The sequence below is a fragment of the Myodes glareolus genome, chromosome 9 (assembly GCF_982192425.1).
Source record: "Myodes glareolus chromosome 9, mMyoGla1.1, whole genome shotgun sequence".
Taxonomy (NCBI): Eukaryota; Metazoa; Chordata; class Mammalia; order Rodentia; family Cricetidae; genus Myodes; species Myodes glareolus.
Genome location: NC_142034.1, coordinates 27,128,017 through 27,146,498, shown reverse-complemented (window position 1 = coordinate 27,146,498; position 18,482 = coordinate 27,128,017).

Sequence of the window (18,482 nt, the reverse complement as noted above, 5' to 3'; positions counted from 1 at the left end):
GCGCAGCACGACTCCCTAATGACTCACCCTCCCCTCAACCTAGACTCCCACCCACCCCCACCCAGGACCGTTTTCCTGGCTTACTTGGAACTTGGAGGTAGTTATTACTGGAGCAGAAGTAAGGAGTTGTGGGCAACCCCCCCGAGCCAGTTGGAAAGGCCCCTGCTTCAAGACCTGCTTGGGCAAATCTGGACCTGGACTCCAGGGTGGACTGAAAGGCCCTTCTCCGTCTGTCGGGGTACCAGAGAAGGTGCTGGCGGTCCCAGTTCACGGGACCCTTCCTCTAGAAGGTGCAGAAGGCAGAGGACCGCTGCCCTCTGTGAGAAGACACCGATCAGGCCTCTGACGGCTCTACTGGGGACTCTTAGAGAAGGCTCTGGTGCCACGAACTGTGACCTTGCCACCACACCCTCTTGGGATCCTGAGTATCGGCTAGCCTTGATGTACCTGTCTAAGCCCACCAAGGCCCCTCACCTTCCCACAACCTTCCCCAACTCTGATGCTCTCTGTCATCGCTTCAACCAACTGTGGGGTGCCACACTCTCATCAGATTAGAACCCCCCCTCCCCCCGCCGGGAGAACGAGGGACCATCTGACTCATGTTGGGGGCTAGAAGGCAGGAGTTATCTCCCCAAAATTTCCAAAGTCAAGTAGGAGACTTTGGTGAGTGGTTCCTGGCCCTAGAAGGTAATCAGACCAATTAGACCTCGTTAACCACCAATGCTGGGAACTGAGATCCCTCTGCACGCTTTCCCACAGCCTGAGTGATACCCCCTCGCCACTGGAGCCCACTGCTGAAGACAGCATGGAAGGGCTTCGACAGAGAAGTCAGCTATAGCTCTCGACTGGGTGCCAGAGGGGCTTAGTGGGTGGATGGTGGCCCAGGCCTGGGAGGGGTCTGCGGTTTTAAAGCATTGTGGCTCTGGGTGGAGACAGCCCACAGAATCCTCTAACAGGAAGGCTGAGCCAGGCTGGCTGCAGCCAGGAAGTTAATCCTTAATGTGCCTCTGGCCTTGCTGCTATACAAACTCACCGCTTAAACAGGCCGGGTGGGGACCAGCCACAGAGCATGCATTCCTCGGGGCGGAGCTTGGTGCCATGGCAAGCCTTGTACCAAGGATGCTGCCAGGCTGTGTGTGCTCCAAGGGTGCCTGTCTGCTGAAAGAGCTTCCCATAAAAGGTGGGTGTGCAAGAAGCCATGGGTGTGTCTGACCCACTCTCTGCCGTGTGCCCCATCCTGACCTTGGGCCTCACTCAAACTTCTAGTAGGTACCCTAACGAAGGGGTGAGTTTTATATGTGTGTGGTGTAGATACACACATGCATGGGGTATACACACGCGACCAGAGGTCTCCCTCAGTCACTCGCCACCATATTTTTAAAATCACATTTTTATTAATTCTTTGTGCATTTCAGACAGATATACAATGAACTTTAATTGTATTCATTTTCGTTCCTCTTAGCTCCTCCCAGATCTACCTTCCTCCCCATTTCCTTCCTTAACTTTATTATGTCCTTTCGGGGGGCATTCTGAGACAGGGTTCCTCTGTGTAGCCCTGGCTGTCCTGGAACTCACTCTGTAAACCAGGTTGGCCTCAAATTTGGAGATGTACCGGTCTCTGCCTCCCTAGTGCTGGGATTTAGGGTGTGCCACCATGTCCTTCTTGCCCTATTTTTTTTCCATTGGATCAAATTTGTGCTGTTCATGTACCAGGTGGCTTGGAAGACTGAGAGAGGGCTCAGAGGGATGTCCAGCATCTTTCCAGCAGGACCAGGTCTCTCTCCTTGTGGCCTCATTCAATGCGGACTCCCCATTGAAGGCCTTCCTTTTAATCTAATCAGGCTGTAGGCAAGGGCTTCAGCAGGTCACCTGCAGGTCAGAGAGACTCCATCCTTTCCCAGAGCGCACCCCAGCCATAAGGACGAGTTAGTTGGGAGCTTCCTCTTCATCCGACTGCACAACGTAACCTCTGCCCTTTCCTCAGCTCCCCATTCCTTCCTTCTCTGCCCTAGCACTAGAATTCTAGGGTAGGTCAGGAGCATCTAGAGGCCTCAATAGCCTGAATTCAGACCCCAGCCCGGGATATATTTAGCCGAGTGCTTCAGACACTAGACAAAGCCACTTCCAAGGAGCTGGTGGGGATGGAGTTGAGGGCAGGGGGTTGCCCTTCCTGTTGCTTCCCCTTCCTGGTGTAGGGACCCCCTCAGTTGCCCTTCTGGGGTTACCAGGAATGCCATCCACAGGGCAAGGTCCTGAATGTGGGTGAATTGCTCTCTATTTCTAGACCATCTGCTGAGAAGGGAGCTCTGAGGTTCTGCCCCCGCCTGAATGGGCACATTCTGGAGCTTTCTTTCGTATTTTCCTACCCGGTTCAGTAACCAAGGGAGCTTAGAAAGACATTTAACTGGTCTGGGTGAGACCCTGTATCTATCTATCTGTATATGTATGTCCATCCATCCACCCATTCATCTACCATCCATTTTCTTTCTTTTTTCTTTATCTTTCTCCTGTCTCTCTCCCTCTCCCTCCTTCCCTCCCTCCCTCTCTCCTCCTTCCCTCTAGCCCCCCCCCCGCCCATTGTCTCTCTCTCTCCTTTTTCTTTCTTTGAAAACCCTCACTACGTGAGTTGGCTGTTGGCTGTGTACTATGGATAACTATAGGATTTTGGGCCCACAGGCAGAAGTGCAGAAGAGGGGCTTGCTGGATTCTTAGGCCCCGCGCACCCAGCCTGTGGAATCAGAGTCTGTATCTCAGCAAGCGTCCCCAGGGGAATCCCACGGTAGCTACAGTCACTATTCTAGGACCTTCCACTGTAATGAGCAGGACTCCAAACAGGGATTTCCCAGGGCTGGTCAAGCAGCCAACTGCCAGCGCCAACTTCTGCACCCCTTTAACATAACTCAGGGTTCTGGTTTATTTTTTCAAAAAAAAATTTAAATTTGTATTGGGGGCACATATGTCATAGCCAGAGGGTTTCTTGTAGAATCAGTTTTGATTCTTCCTTTATGTGAGTTCCAGGGATCAAACTCAGGACTTCAGGTTTGCACAGCCAGGATCTAATACTGAGCCATCTCACTGGCCCAAGAGCTCCGATTTTTTAAGACCTTGTCATGTTTGTCCCCTCTGCTAGGTCCAGAGGTGAGTTCAGGGTCATTTCCAGGTCCCCTGTGTATGTTCACACTCCCTTGGTTCTCAGCCCCTGCCCTGCTCCCTGTCTCCAGATGGACAAATCTACACTCAGCAGAAACCACACAGAGAGAAGCTTGTCTGGTGCCGACTCTCTGTCTGAAGCAACTCAGATCTATGGACAGTTGCCCACTGTTCTTCCCCATCAACTGACACCTCCGCCACCCTCCATCACGAAATCTCAAGTATCTCCATCATGGAACTTCTCAGGACCCCGCTGGCATCCTCAGAGTCCACTTCTTGGGCATCTTAGATGGAACTTAGGTCTCTCAGTCCTTCCAACCCTTTGCTGGTTACGCACTGTCCCTAACAACATGTAAAGTTCTCAGGGGAGCACAGATGCCCTGCCCTGCAGGAGCTCACTTGGGTCACTCAGCCTGCCCCCAGCTTAACAGTAGGCATCATGGGCACCAAAACATACAGAGGCTACACAACCCCCTTTGAACCCAAAACAACCGGCGGCCCTTGGGTCAGGGCTGGAGGCCAGGGGGCAGCGCTCTTCCCTGACTCTTCCTCCCCTCCTGCCCCATGAGGAATGTGTCTTCAGAGCTCCACTAGCTCAGCAGCTGGCTCTGGCTCACAGAGGGTCTGTGTCCTGACCCCAGAGCCCCTCTGAAGCTCCCATTGTCCGGCATGGTGTCGAGGCCGGCTGGGAGCACATCTCAAAGGTTGGAGGGTTTTCCAAGGCAGTAAGGGCAGGGCCATACTGGAAGGATGAGGTCGTGGGATACCTGTGCTTCTTTTCCATCACTCAGCTGTGAGCCTCTGCTGAACAAGAAGTGGGACAGTCCTAGGGATATCTTCCACATTTGCCTGCCTTAACCCAACCCTTTCCCACAGTAGGGCAAGTGGGCAAGAGAGAATTAAAAGAACAGAAGACAAAGAACAATGAGAATAAATAAATAAATAAAAAAGACCAGGTGACTAAAATGATGTAAGCTGATGATAGAAATCCTTCCTGGAGCCTAGCACACTGTCCTGGACGCGGTGACTGTCACACCCCACCTTCAGGTCCAGAGACTATCATTCCGTGTGAGGCTTGGTGATCTACGCAGGGTCACACAGAAAAGAGGGACAGAGCTAGCTGAGTTTCCAAAGAGCATGCAGGTCAGGATGGCAGAACATTTATGGGAAAGATTAAAGAAGATGCTCCTTTTGTCCCCAACACCTACCTGCAAGGGAACCCCTATGGGTCTCCAAAACACAGCTGAAAGCACCCTAAATCTTCTTCCAGCACCCTCCCTTAGTGGGGTCTCCAACCCCTACTTCTCAAGATCTGAAACTCATCTGCCCACTGTTCCCCACTTTCAGCAGCTCTTCCGGAGGCCCCTGCTGGTATGGCAGGGAACACTTGGCTCCCCCTCCCCCACCCCGTGGGGCACCAGGCCAGCACTGCTGGAGGAAATAAAGGAAGGCCTGAAAGGAAAACACAAGATGTCACTGATGGTTTTGATGAAAGCACCAGACCTCGTGAATCTCACCACACACTGTGCTTTCCCAAGCAATCTTCCCCGGAGCCCCCAGCCGTCTGAGAACTGCCTAGTCTGGACCAGCCTTCGAGCTGTCATTTCGGCTCCTGGCTCTCCTGGACAGAGGCAGAGCTCTTTTCCTGGGAGAGAACTTGAGTTGAGAACATCCAGGGTCCCCTGGAACCTGATGCTGTGAGAACAAGGTGAGTATCTGGGTGGGAAGGTGAGCTTTGCAGCACACAGCACTGTGGATCAGCTTGCTATGCACATGCTGCAAGGCTGGAGTGACAGAGGAGGTGGCTCAACCGTAGTCAAAGGATTGAAGACGTTTGCTGTCCATCAGGGAGACTAAGACCCACCCTGGAGCAGCCAAGGGGAATGTGTGAGACACATTTGGGACCTCCTGGAGTGAGGAGGGAGGCTAACCCTCCTAGGAGGCGCTGGTATAGTTGCTAAGTGAAGGATGTGCCTAAGAAGTCACCCCCAGAGTTTACAGAGTCCAGGCTAACTTTCTGGAGGAAGTAACTTGTTCTGGGAAGGACAGATAGAAGGAGCTGGGGAGATGGATCCGAAGGTAAGAGGACTTGCTGTGTGAACATGAGGAAGTGTGTGCAGATCCAAGTCCCCACAGAAAAAGAGGGGCACGCCCCTGCTGACACCCACATGTCACTCCAGCACAACGGAGAGGTCAGGGTCAGGAGGGCTTTCTGGGTGCACAATGGCAGGCCTTTGATAAGAACCTCAAAAAGTGGTCCCAAGCTACTTTGAGAATCATGGGAGACAGGTGAGATGCCCCTGCTTGGCTCCCAGCAGAATTAGCAAAGGATGAGGTGACCTCTGTGGCTGTCTTATGACATCTTCACTCACAACCTGGTCACAGTCCTGGGGGTGACTACCGCTCATCATCATTAGGGATTTCCCAGAGTTCTTACATAATTTGCCCACTCCCCTCTTCTCAGCCTCCAACACAGAGGCATCAGCTGTCTCTATGCCCTACAGTCCTGGCTCCTCCCCCTCCTCAGTTCTCTTCCCCAAGGCCTCCTAGGTAACACTCTAAAAGCAGGAGAGATTATGTATCTCCCCTAGCTCAACAGCCTTCTGTAGCTCCCACTGCCTGAAGGGAAAAGTTCACTGTCTCCATTCAGCAGACCCTAGAGTCTTACTGCAGCCAGTCACCTCCAGATCCCTGGCAGCCTTCATCTAGTCCTGCCTTTATAAGTGGCCTGTTTACAGCCAGGCGGTGGCAGTGCAAGCCTTTAATCCCAGCACTGGGGAGGCAGAGGCAGCGGCAGTGGATCTCTGTGAGTTTGAGGCCAGCCTGATCTCCAAGAGCTAGTTCCAGGACAGGCACCAAAGCTACAGAGAAACCTTGTCTCGAGAAAAACCAATAAATAAATAAGTGACCTGCTTATTTCTGTCTAGAATGTCCCTTTTCTCTTAATTGAGAGCTAAATCCTAGATACACTTCAATACCCCAGAAAGACACCTCCTCTGTACTCTCTTCTGAGCCCTTCTGTACTCTCCTCGCCAGGGGTTTTGACTCATGGTTGTCTTTTAGTTTAAAAATCATTACTGAGTATGTATGCATGGTGTGACTGGGCACACATGCCATGGCACATGTGTGGAGGTCAGAAGACAACTTTGTGGAGTTGGTTCTCTCCTTTCATCTTTATGTGGGTTCTGGCAATCAAATTCAGGTTGCCAGGCTTGTGTGGCCAGTGCCTTTACCCACTCCTGGCTACCATTTTTTTTTTTTTGGTAACTGGATATGGAATATCAATGAAAACTGAGGGCCACAGTCTGCTGCTGCCAAGAAAGATGGTCCACTGGGGGCCGCCCACCCCCAGGGCTGACACTGTTGCTGAGCCAGACTGTAGATCAGCTCCCCTGCAAGACAGAATAGGGTGGGGCCACAGAAGCCTCTCCTGAGCCTGGCACAGATGGGTGCCAGCAGCCCCGGATAGAGCCCAGGCACTGAGTTGGCATGGCTCTGCTGCCGGAGATGAGGGTGAGACAAACAGCAATTAGCGGGAGTACAGGCTTGGGCTCTTAAGGCTAATTACCAATTAGATGGGGCTGGGCGATTAGCAACATGAAAGAGACAGTCAGCAAATAGTCACTGCCTGGCAAAGTGGAAGGTGGGGGTGGCCAGCGGCTGGGTCTCCTAGTGGCTCGCACAGTGCAAGAGTTAGGAAGGATCCTGTGTCCCCAAGGGGACTTGGGCAGATTCTGTTTCCTTTTGGTTCCCAGGATTAGCTTCAGACTGGAGCCAATGGCCTGGCTCGTGGATGATTCCGGAGTAACGGCAGTGAGTGCTTTGCCACCCTGGGCCAGGTGAGCTCTGCAGGACAGAGCCCTGAGGAGCCTCCATGGCAGACGCCCAATCGGATGCATTTGTCTCTGGAAGGGTGCCTGCTCTGCGGGAGGGAGAGAGAGAGAGAGAGGGAGACCAAAGCTGATGGTTTCCTTCCTCCCTGCTCCTGGCTCAGCACTTCTTACCTCTTGCTCTCCTTCCCCTCTCTCTCCCTTCACCTCCCCCTGCTGCTATCTCCCCCCCCCCCATCCCCACATCTTTTCACTGCTGGCTCTGCCATCCCAGGCTCAGGCTCTCTGAGTCTCTCTCTGTCTCCTTTTCTGAATCCCACAGTCCCTGCTGTCACTGGGGTAGGAGGTGGGCAGCAACAGGAGGAATTGAAGGTGGACGCAGATACAGTGATCTCCTGACCCCAGGGGTGGAGTGGGGTAAGGAGGTAACAGATGTGAGTGATCCGACAAAGTCCGCTGTAGGACCCCAGCCGCATAGGCCAGGGCCCGATCAGGTTCTGCCACTCATTCCCTTCCCATCAGTGTCTACTAGAACCCTGGCCAACCCTGTAGGGCCAAGAGGCAAAGGGGATTCCCACCTACTGAAAAGGCTTCCTTTTCAAGCTATCCCAGGCTGGCCTGGCTGGTTGCAGGAGCTGAGGGTGAGGGTAGGAGCCTCGTGTGTGTGTGTGTGTGTGTGTGTGTGTGTGTGTGTGTGTGTTACGTGTTTAGGAGAACACAAGCACAAACTGTCTCAGACATCATGTATGCGTGTTCTCTGGATCTACAGAGGAAAGGAAGCTGCTGTCCTGAGGAGGCCGCACTCTGAGGAGAGCAGAGGGATGAGGGGGGGAGACTGGGGGAGGAGAAGAGCTCAGCGGGTCCACAGAGGGCTGTCAGAGGAAGAGCGTGTGGAGGAGGAGGCCTCAGACCAGAAGGCAAGCTTAGCTGTCTGAAGGCGTGGCCTAAAGACCTGCTTGGTGCATCTCCTGTCTCTTGGCAGCTTTGACCATAAATGTGTGACCCAGAAGATCAAAGCACCATGGACTCCTGCACCAGTGTAGGTGGGGCTCCAGGGGAGTGCCCAGGGGCTTCTAGGGACAGGTGTCACACCCCCAGCTTCCCCTCAGAGTGGCTGCTTTGGAATCCAACCCACTGCGGCGGCAGGGAGATTGACCACTTGTTGGGGTAGCGAAGAGAAGCATCTGCCCGCAGGAATGCGGAAGAAGAGGAGGAGCTGTCCCCAGGGTGGGGTGAGGGGGCGTGCTGGGGCCCCTGGTAGGGCTTTTAGCTCTGTGTGCCTTGTCCCATCAGCCCCCACAGTGGATGATTTCCTGGGCTACGGCCCTGCTGTGGTCAGAAAACCATGACCAAGCCAGTGGTCTCCATCTCTGGCCTCTGAACTCACCCCTCAGCTATGCCCCCAGGACAATGGGGTTCTTTCTGCATAAGATGGGCACGAGAGGACCCGTCATGGGCTTGTGACCTGAGGGACAGGCCTGCCCCAGGCCATGGGTGGCCTTGCTCACACTTGTGGTCACTAGCTGGCCTTAGGCCAGGGTGGACAAAGGAGAAAGAGGGGCTCTCCTCACTCTCTGACAAGTCAATGCTTGGGCATGAGAGGGCTCTCCCGGGCATGGCTGGGCCTGAAGAGCACCTGCCAGGGCTGACCTGTGTCTGGTGCCAACACTCAGTGCCTAGCAAGTAGACTCCCAGAGCAGGGAGGCTGGAAGAAGAGCTCAGGGTGGTGATGCTAAAGGAGCCTGCTTGGGGAAGGAGAACTCAGAACACACCCTGGCTCCTTCCCTTCCTGGTCCCTCAGAAAGGAAGGTTCAGTCTGATGAGAGAGGTGCTCACCAAACAGATGTCCAAGAAAGTCAGGGACAAAAATGAGAGACAGAGAGACCTGATTGAGGATAAGGGCTCAGAGAAGAAAAAAACATCCCATCAAGAGATCGCCAAGAAGGCTTCTGAAGGACGTGCAAGGGTGGGAGTGGGGGGACTTGCTCTGGCAGGCGTGGTTTGGGCCTGGAAATATACCAGGAAGGGGCTTACCCTAGGGGGAATGCGCAGAGAAGAACACAGAGAGGCCCTTCTCAGCCATAACCGTAGCACAGCACGGGGTAGGGGGGAGCCCAGGTTTCGGCCTGGAGCCCAAAGCCCTTTCTTGCCCTCTTGCAGCACACCCTTGAGCAGTGGAGAGATGGGTAGGGGGCAGGAAGCGCGGTTCCAGTCGCCCCTCGCCCTCGGTGGCCGGACAGCTGTTCTGCGCAGCTGCTGGGGGTTTGTTGGGGGAAGGGGGGCTGCGGCGGATTTGATTTGATTCAGGCCCCAAAATAGCCATTGTAGCAGGAAGCGGCCCCTGCCCCCAGCCCCTTCAGGACACTCCATCCAGGGGCTGAGTTTGACACCTTAGAGGTTCTACCTCTTCCCCCGCTTAGCCCCTGATCTCTCCAGCCCCGTCCTTCCTCCCCCCCCCCCCCCAACTCAGCCCGAAGCGCTTCACCTGCTGGCGCTGCGCTCCTCGCCGCCCGGCGCCACACCCCTTCCTCCAGGAAGCCCACCGGGGTCTGGGCCTCCAGCGCCAGCTCTGCCCACACAGGATCCCAGCTCCGCCTCCAGCCCTGAGCGTCTCGGCCGGGGCCTGTGGCCAGGCACGGGCGGGTTGCGGAGGGCACACAAAGACGCGGGCTGCCCCGGCCTTTGATGAGTAATAGCTATTCCCTGGAGCCACGATTCCACTCGGCTGCTCCGGCGCCCCCTGCCCCTCCCCACTCCAGCTCCTCAAATAAGACTCGTTTTTGTTCGCAGGACACAATGCGAGAAAATGTCACCCAGGGGGCGTGCCCCCTGGCCCCCAGCCCTGACAACCGGAGCTCTTAATCACTTGGCCTCCTTCCTCCCCAGCCTCCCTCCTCAGCAGCTGGTGGAGCTGGGGGAGGGGGCGGCAGTCAGGGCGGCAGCGGGGGTGGGGGGAGAGGGGGAGCAGGTACCACCTTCTTGCTCTGAACTGTCTTCCAGGCCCCACAATCTCCTGTATTCATTTGGTTCTTCTCTACGCGGTGGCAGCGGCATCAAAACTGGCAGAGGCCTCCGTACCAGAGAGCTGGGAAGGAACTCCCCAGCATTAGGAAACTATCAAAGCTTTGAAAAGTGCAATAACGAAAAAAAAAAAAAACATCCTCAGAAGTGGCAGTGGTGGGTAAGGACCGATGTCTCTCTCCTCTCCAGCCACTATGTCCAAGCTGACCTGCCCAAGATGACCTTTAGGCCGAGAACCCCCTGAAGAGATACTTGTTTGGATAGATTTAGGGCAGGAATCTTTCCATGTAAAGGCTCTGTGACCAGTGGTGGCATTAACGATTGGCTCGAAGAGGCAGAATCGGCCCCTCCCTGTTTATCTCCCTAAGAGCCCGTTTGTCTCCGCCATATCAGTAGCCTATACAAGAACCATGTGCTAGCTAGGCAAACCCAACCTCTCCCGTTCTCTTCCCAACCAAAAGACTTCTTCTGTGTACACTTCTAGACCCTGCTCTGGGGAGGTCTTTTTCTCTTTTGACCCTGTGTCTCATTTACCAGTCAGGCCCGTTGTCTGTCCCTCTAAAGCCTGTGTCCACCTGCTCGCTTTCCGGTCTCTCAGACTCCCCCTCTCACCTGCCCACACCAGCCCCCTCCCTCCTACCTCCCTGCTTCCACTCTGGTCCCCCTCCGACGCATTTGCCACACAGCAGACAGAGCAATCTTTATGAAATGGAAATCAAATCATGTCACTTCCTCACTTAAAAGCCTCCACAGACTTCTCATTGCCCAGAGAATGGAACTCAGATTCTGCTGTGAGTGAGGTGGGGAGGGCGGAAAGAAGGGCAAGGAAAAGGGGGTTTTGATTTTTCCTTGTGTGTGAGGAGGGAGCTCACCCCACCCCCCCTCACCCCCCCATGCTGCCAAAATCAGGCGGTAATGATACGGAGAGGCCGATAGTCTTATTTTGAGGAATACATTGGACTGATCAAACTTGTGTACCGAGATCCCGCAGTGACTCAAGAAGTCGCCCTCCGTGCCCACAGCTCCTGTCATTCTTCTATTCCCTGATTCCATGAGATCCGGCAGAGAGAAGGGGAGCTTACAACCCAGTGTGTAATTTCCCAGACCATTTGTGCAAGCATTTAATCACTCAGCACATGTATTGAATCCCTCAACCGAATCAAGCCCCGGTTAGGCATGGCGGTCCATAAATAGGAATTATGGCCTGGCGCGGAAGGCGGATTACAGGGAGACAGAAGATGTCATGGGAAGCCTGTCTGGAACCCTGGGGATGTAACGTAGGGAGGACAGCAGGACGCAAAAGAGACAAATGTTTGTCCTTGAACTCAGCCTTCACAGAGGAGTCAGGCAGAAGTCCAGGCTGGAATTCTTGGCAGAGAGGTAAAGTCCCTGAAAGGATATGAAGTGTGGTACAGACAGGTCAAGGAGCATGCTGGGAAATGAGCTCGGGCTGGGAACGCAAGGGTCAGACCATGAATGGACTCGGAAGCCTTGTTAGGACTTGGCGTGGTCCTCAGACCACAAGGCTACAGAGGAGTTGCTAGAGCAGAAAAGCACATAATCAGATTTGTGCCTCAGAAAGCTCTCTCTGGCAGCAGAGAGATATGATAGACCGGAGAGGGAACAGGCTGGAGTCAGGGAGACGGGCTGGTTCCGGAAGGAATAGTGACAGAGGAGGTGGGGGCCTGTTCAAAGTAAGCCTGTCCAGACTTCGTGACCATGGAGTGGGACCAGAGGGCTGGATGGCAACACCTGGATTTCAAGCTTAGGCGATGGGGGAGGGAAAGGCTGGGGTGTGTTGGAGTGCAGACTCCTGAGGGACCTGGAGACTTAGTCTACCCTTGGAGACAAAATGTGCCTGGGGAGAGGGCCCAGGAAGTCATGTCAAGAGTATGGATCTCCAGAGAATCCCTCTTGGCATTCCAAGGAGGTTGCTGCCCCTCACCTTCCAGAGGAATGCCCGTGTACGGTGAACCAGGAACTGCTGTGTACCTGCAGGAACCAGCACCACCCAGAGGGTAACGGTGGTGCTGGGAACCAGTGAGCTTCAACCCCCCCACAACTATGCCTTAGAAAATACCTGACTAAACAAATCCTCACATTTTTCAGATGCAGAAATGGAGACTCCGTGGGTAGGATGGCCTTGCCAAAAAATGATTGCATTCTGGTGGGGAGGTGGATTCTGCATTAACTTTTGATCCATGCACAATCTATTTCCATTTAGCGTAAGTGTGGCAGACAGAGGGAGCTGGCACACAGGGTCAAGGGGGCGGGGGGAGGGTGTTCTGGGAGAGGGTCTGGAGACCTGGGAATGGCTTCCCTCTCTAGGGTGGATGACTCCCAATCTCTAGAGCATGTCACCCTGTACTCAAAGACACTGGCTCCCCCTAGTGGCTTCTTGGAACATTGCTTTTGGTCCCCTGCTGGCATGGAGTTGAAGTCCCAAGAGACTAGGACTCAGTTCCGCTAATCCATCCAAACTGAGCCAAGTCCCAGTGACCCTCACTGGGGACAGACCCTCCTCCTCACAGAGGGCACAGCCACTCTCAACAAGGCTGAGAGCTGGCCCACAGGTGCTTGCTTCTTCAGGGACAGAAATGTTTCAATGACTTCCAGCAAGGGGCAGGGAGACTTAAAGAGTCAATCCACACCTGTTTCTCATGGCCAGGCCAGCTGGGAGCTCCTGGAGGACCAGAGACACCCCAATTTCCCTGCTGTTTCCTCCAGGTTGAACATAGGTCTTGCAACGCTGCTATTCAGGTGGAAATGGAAGCCCATCCCACCCATCAGCCTTTCACTCCTGACTGAAATACCCACACGCATGGAACCTCCACAGTTCAATCCATCATGAAGTTAGTAACATGTTATTTAGGTGTTTGAGATCGAACCCAGAGGCTAGCATGCACTATCATATCTAGGCAAGGCGTCTATGCTGAGCCACATGCCCAGCCCTTGTCATGTAGGCATTTAAATAAAAGAGTTTCCAGGGCCTGGGGAAATGGCTCAATTGGTAGTTTGCCCCTTAAACAGGAGCACTGGGCAAAAAAAAAATGAAGGACGGCTGTATATGCTTGTGATCTAGGAAGATGGAGACAAGAGGGTCTTCAGGGCTTGCTGATCTGCCAGTCTGACTGAATTAGCAAGCCCTAGGCTCAGGGAGACACCTTGTCAACAAGATGGCAGAGTGTGGTGACACATGCCTTCCATTCCAGCATTCGGATGGCAGAGGCAAGCCTGTCTCTATGAGTTCAAGACCCATCTGGTCTTACACAGTGAGACCCTGTCTCAAGAAAAAGAACAAAGACAAAAACAAGGTAGAAATGTGATTGAAGAAGATACCCAAGATCGGCCTCTGGCCTCCAGATGCTACATGTGTGTGCAAGCATGCATGCAGGCACACATGCACGCGTGTGCTCTCACACACACACATGCACGCACGGTGGGAGAGAGGGAGAGACTCCAGGTACCTCTGGTGGCATCAGTGGTAGTGAAGAGCTTCTGGGGTGCACCCAGTTCCCAGTTCTCTGGTGCAGTCTGCGTGTGGCCTCCAGCTCCTTCCCTGTTTCTTCCCTTGGAGGGCAGTAAGCAGCCACCACAGCATTGTCAAGAACCCTGCTGCTGCTTCTCCCCGTGCCCAAGAGCTGAAGGGTTTTTCACGCTTGTCACCGCGGAGGTGGGTGATGCCATTTTTGTGACTTTACCTCTTTTTCCCAGGGCAAATTGGTTGCATGGTCCACCTAAAGTACAATACTATGTCTCCTCCTTCCAAATGGGCTGGATTTCTGGGACAACAACAACAACAACAACAACAAAAGGTCCTGAGTAGGGAGAGCTACCTATCCTGGAATAGCCTTGGGTGTGATCCCAGGACTAGCTGGCATTCACTCAAGCCCTGAGGTGCTTCTGTGCATCATTTTGGGGTGAGCGATGTGCTCCATCACCCCCATTTTGCAGGAGTGGAAACAGGTCAAACATGGAACTGGCAAGTGTGACGACCGGGTGTCCTGACTCCGGTGTCCTTTCCCACAACTGCTCCCTCTGCACAGCCGGGGGCCTCCGGGAGACCAGGAGACCTGTGTGGTGATGGCCTCAGGCCTGGCCACCTGGAGAGATGGATTCCCAGGATCCACTCAGACACAGGCCCACCTCCATCTCCCACCTTTCCTTCCAGTCTGTATGTTAGCATCAGACTGCAGGTCAGGAGGCCCTGGAAGGTTAAGAGCTGGGCTTCTGTCACTTCTGAGAATTGGCCCCAGCAGGAAACCTGGCAGGCCGCAGTTGGACAGTAGCTGTGTTGGAAGAAGGAAGCGGCCAACATTTGAGATCTGCTTTTCTGAGCTCACTCTTGAGGAGCTGCGGAGTTGGGCCAAGCCTGGCATCCTGGAATGATCTGAATGGTGTTTTGCTCTCTGTGAGTGCTAAGTGCCAGGGTAGAGCAGGGTTACAGTGTTCCTTGAGACCCTAGAGAAGCGCAACTGTGCCACAGCAAGGAACCCAGCCCAGAGGACAGGCAATAGGGAGGAAACCCTCCAGCTCCCTCTCCCACCACCTCCAGCGTTAACCAGTGAGCCAGCCTTCCTGGAAGGAGCTGGTAAGCGAGGCCTCTGCTCACAGGGCGGAATTGAAAGAGCGTGTGTGGAGTTGAGATTAACCAAGCGGAACCTGGGCATAGTGGTGCGTGCACGCCTTGAATCCAAGCTCTCAGGATGGTAATGGAGCTCTGTGAGTCAGAAGCCAGCCTAGTCTACATAGTGAGCTCCAGGAAAGCCAGAGTCCAGAGAGGGGGTACACAGCATTTCCTGGGTCTAGTAGAGTGTCTGATATGTATGTGGTAGGCAGTTGAGAGCCATCCATGTACAGTGAATGAATAGATTAGGGGTAGCAATGTCCCTCTCAAGGAGGTATTTAGAGGACTTAAAGGATATTTGCTAAGGGTCAACACCCTTCCAGGAAGTCAACACCTGCCTTCAAGTGTTGGTCTATCTAGATACAGAAAATGTTCACAGAGTGTGTGTTCTTCCCCTTCATCTTCTAAATTAATTCTGCTTAATGTAATAGGCCCACAAAAACTGCCACCTGTGCACTGCCTGGCCTTAGTGCAGGACTCCAAGGTACACTCTGTGGTGTGGCTCAGGCCTCCAGGAGCCTAGAGCAAGCCAGCAAACACACCAATATACAAGTGTCCAGGTGCCAAGGTGGTTAGGAAGGTGTGTCCTCATCCCACTGAACAGAGTGGGGGGTGGGGTCAGGAAGAGTCTGTGTACCACTCTTAGAAGGGACCTGGGAACCACTGTGGAAGAACACCAGTTGCCAGGGGAAGGAAAGAGAGGGAGCCTGATCTCCCCACCTCTCTCCCCCATAACCTTCCACCATCACCAAGAGAAGCCCTGGCTTTAGTGTCGCTATGTCCAACTCTGATTCTCCTCCCTCCCACCATTCTGCACATCTCCGATCCGCCCCATCCCTACTCTTCACAGTGCCCTGGTCTCTGATGCGCAGACTCCTTTCTGCCTTCCCAGAAAGCCCCTTGTTCCTGGCAGTCTCCTTTGCAGCTTTCCTGCAGGGACCCAGGAAAGGTAAGCACCTCCTTGCTTCAAATTTACTTTTTCTCGTTCCTGCCCTTCTTTCTTTGCTTTGCTTTGCTTTGGTGGAGGTGGAACTCAGGACCTCGGACATAGTAGACACGCCCTTAATTGCTTCTCTTCTTTGATGACTGCCCCAGTCTTTTGAAGACCCTTCACGTCCCCCCACCTTTCTGACTACCTGTTCCTTGACTAACAGGGGACAGTGAACCTCCCCACTACCCAGAACATCTCTTAACCCTCTCATCCCAACACCTCCTTCCTGGCAGGCACCTCATGTCCTTCCTCACTCTCTTGGGTCCCCGTGGCAACTCTTCCTCAAGGGCTCCCAGTCAGGTACCATTTTCTACTGCCTGATAGGCCTTCCTAGATTCCAGTCTCTCTACCCAACTTCCCCTCTTGGGGAAGAGCCAGCCAGCCACTGCTGCAGAGGATTCCAGGACTGGCTAACTCCAGCCCCATCCAGGGTAGGGACCCCTTCTCCTTGCCTCGTCCTGCAGCCCCCACCTCACTGCTGTTTTCCCATCCCTAAAGAATCTCTGACACACTCAACTGCCACTTCCTTGTGCCCTGCTTGTCATCTTCTCCTGTGCTTGCAAAAACATTCATAGACTACGGAACTCCCCAGGGAGAACACCAAGTAAAAGAGGCGCTATAGGAAGCCAGGTGTTCAGTCAGATCCCAATTATCCATACGTTATAAATGAGGGAAGGATGTCAAAATTCTAACAGTGTCTGTTTCTTACGATTCGCTGGGTTTTATTTCAGTTTTTGTGATCCAAAAAACAGCATTATAGAAAAGAAGAGAAAAATGCTTTTAACTAGATGTTTTGTGTTTATGCCTAAGAGGAATAAGCATTTCCTTTTGCTGCATAATTATCATGGCATGTTCTCTGTAATTAATTAATCAATACTGTGAGTAATTATTTTGATATACACATATCATGAGATGATTATTCCAATCAAGTGAGTTAACACCTTCTGCTTATTTTTAGAAGTCTAGGAAAGCAACTTAAGTTACATTTAGAATTTTTTTTCTTGCTTGATTTCTTCTTTCTTTCTTTTTTTCTGACGACAGGATTCCATTTACATAAAGTTTTGTCACTTTGTCTGTCGTCTTCTTTTTAGCCTCACTCTCTCCTTCTCCTCATCCTCCTCTTTCCCTCTTCCTTCCCCTCCTCCTATCACTTGAGACTGTGTCTTGCTATGTAAGCCAGGCTGTCTCCACCTCATGATCCTCCTGTCTCGTCCTGAGTTCTCTGACCGTAGGCATGTGCCACCGTGCTTGTCTTTCCCCTCTTCTTGTTGTCAAAGATAGATGTGTATATAGTACCTACACATACAGAACTCAGCCATCTGTGACAGCACACACCTTTAAATATTACACTGGAAAGGCAGAAACAGGTGGCTCTCTCTGAGTCAAGGCCTGCCTAGTCTTAAAATTTTTGAAAATGAACTCAGAGTTCCAGAAGGTGAAAAAGAATGAGGAACACCCTACCTCACTGCTCCCAACGATACACATTTTAATTAATTAACTAGTTAGTTTATTAGTTGGTTAACTAACTAGCTAACTTAGGCCAGGTCTTGCTCTGTAGCCCAGACCGCCCTCTAACTCATCTAACTTCCCCGCCACAATCTCCGTGGTGTGGAGAGACTGTAAGTAGACGCCAAGACTCCCAGCCACTTCCAAGTCTCATTTCTTTGTATTTTGAGAATGGGCCTTTGTAGCCCAGGTTGGACTTAAACTCACTGTCAAGGCAAGGATAGCCTTCCTTGAACTCCTGATTCTCCTGTCCCCACCTCCAAGTGCCGGACAGCTGTGTGCCACCACACCTGGCTACACTCTATCTCTCTTTTATCTGTTAGTGTTGGTGTCCCCTCTGTGTTTCTGAACACAAATGCACTACCTGCAGAATTCCCCACTGTTAATATGTGCCTATTGCCTCCCACCAGGGAGATGAAGATTGAGCGCATGCATGTCCCCCATCCCTTCTTACCTGGAGCAGCCGTCTTGTATTTCAGGCAATCTTTGAAGTGCTAAATCATCACTAGGAACACAATAAGCTATTTCCTATGCTCACATCTTAGGAATGAATTTAAATTTTTTAACAATTCTGACTTGTTTACTATATCCCTATTGCTGACCAATCCTCACACCGAAGTAAAATCTTCTCATAATACTCTTGTTTGTTTGGTTGGTTGGTTGGTTGGTTGGTTGGTTTTGTCTTTTTTTTTAATTTTTGGTTTGTTTTGGTTTGAGACAGAGTTTCTCTGTATCCTTGGCTGTCCTGGAAACTCACTCCGTAGGCTAGGCTGGTCTGAAATTCATAGAGTTCTACCTGTTCTACCTCCCGAGTGCTGGGATTAAAGGCACACACCACCACCGCTGGCTTCTCATTATGTTTTGTTTGTTTTATTTCTGTGTCTGTGGAGGAGACTGCAGAAGTTAGACGAGGTCATCAGATCCCCTGGAACTGGAGTTATAGGAGATCGGAAGCCATCATATGAGTACTGAAATTCAAACCAGGTCCTCTAAAGAGCAGCAAGTGATCTTAAGTCCAGAGCCATCTCTCCAGCCCCTATCTTGTTTTCTTTTGAGGCAGGATCTCTCACTGACCTGCAGCTTGGCAATTAAGCTGGGGAGCCTCCTGTCTTTGCCTTCCCAGTGCTGGGATCACAAACTTTGTGTGTATGTGTGTGTGCGCGCATGTGGACATGTATGTGGAAACCAGATATCAACATATCAGTCTTTTTCTTAATTTTTCTCCATCTTATTGGTGTGTGCATGTTCATAATGTGTGTATATGTTTGTGTGTGTGTGTGTTTGTGTGTGCAGGTCGGTGCAGGTCGATGGTTGGTGTTAGGTGTCTTCCTCAATCCCTCTCTACCTGCTTTTTCAG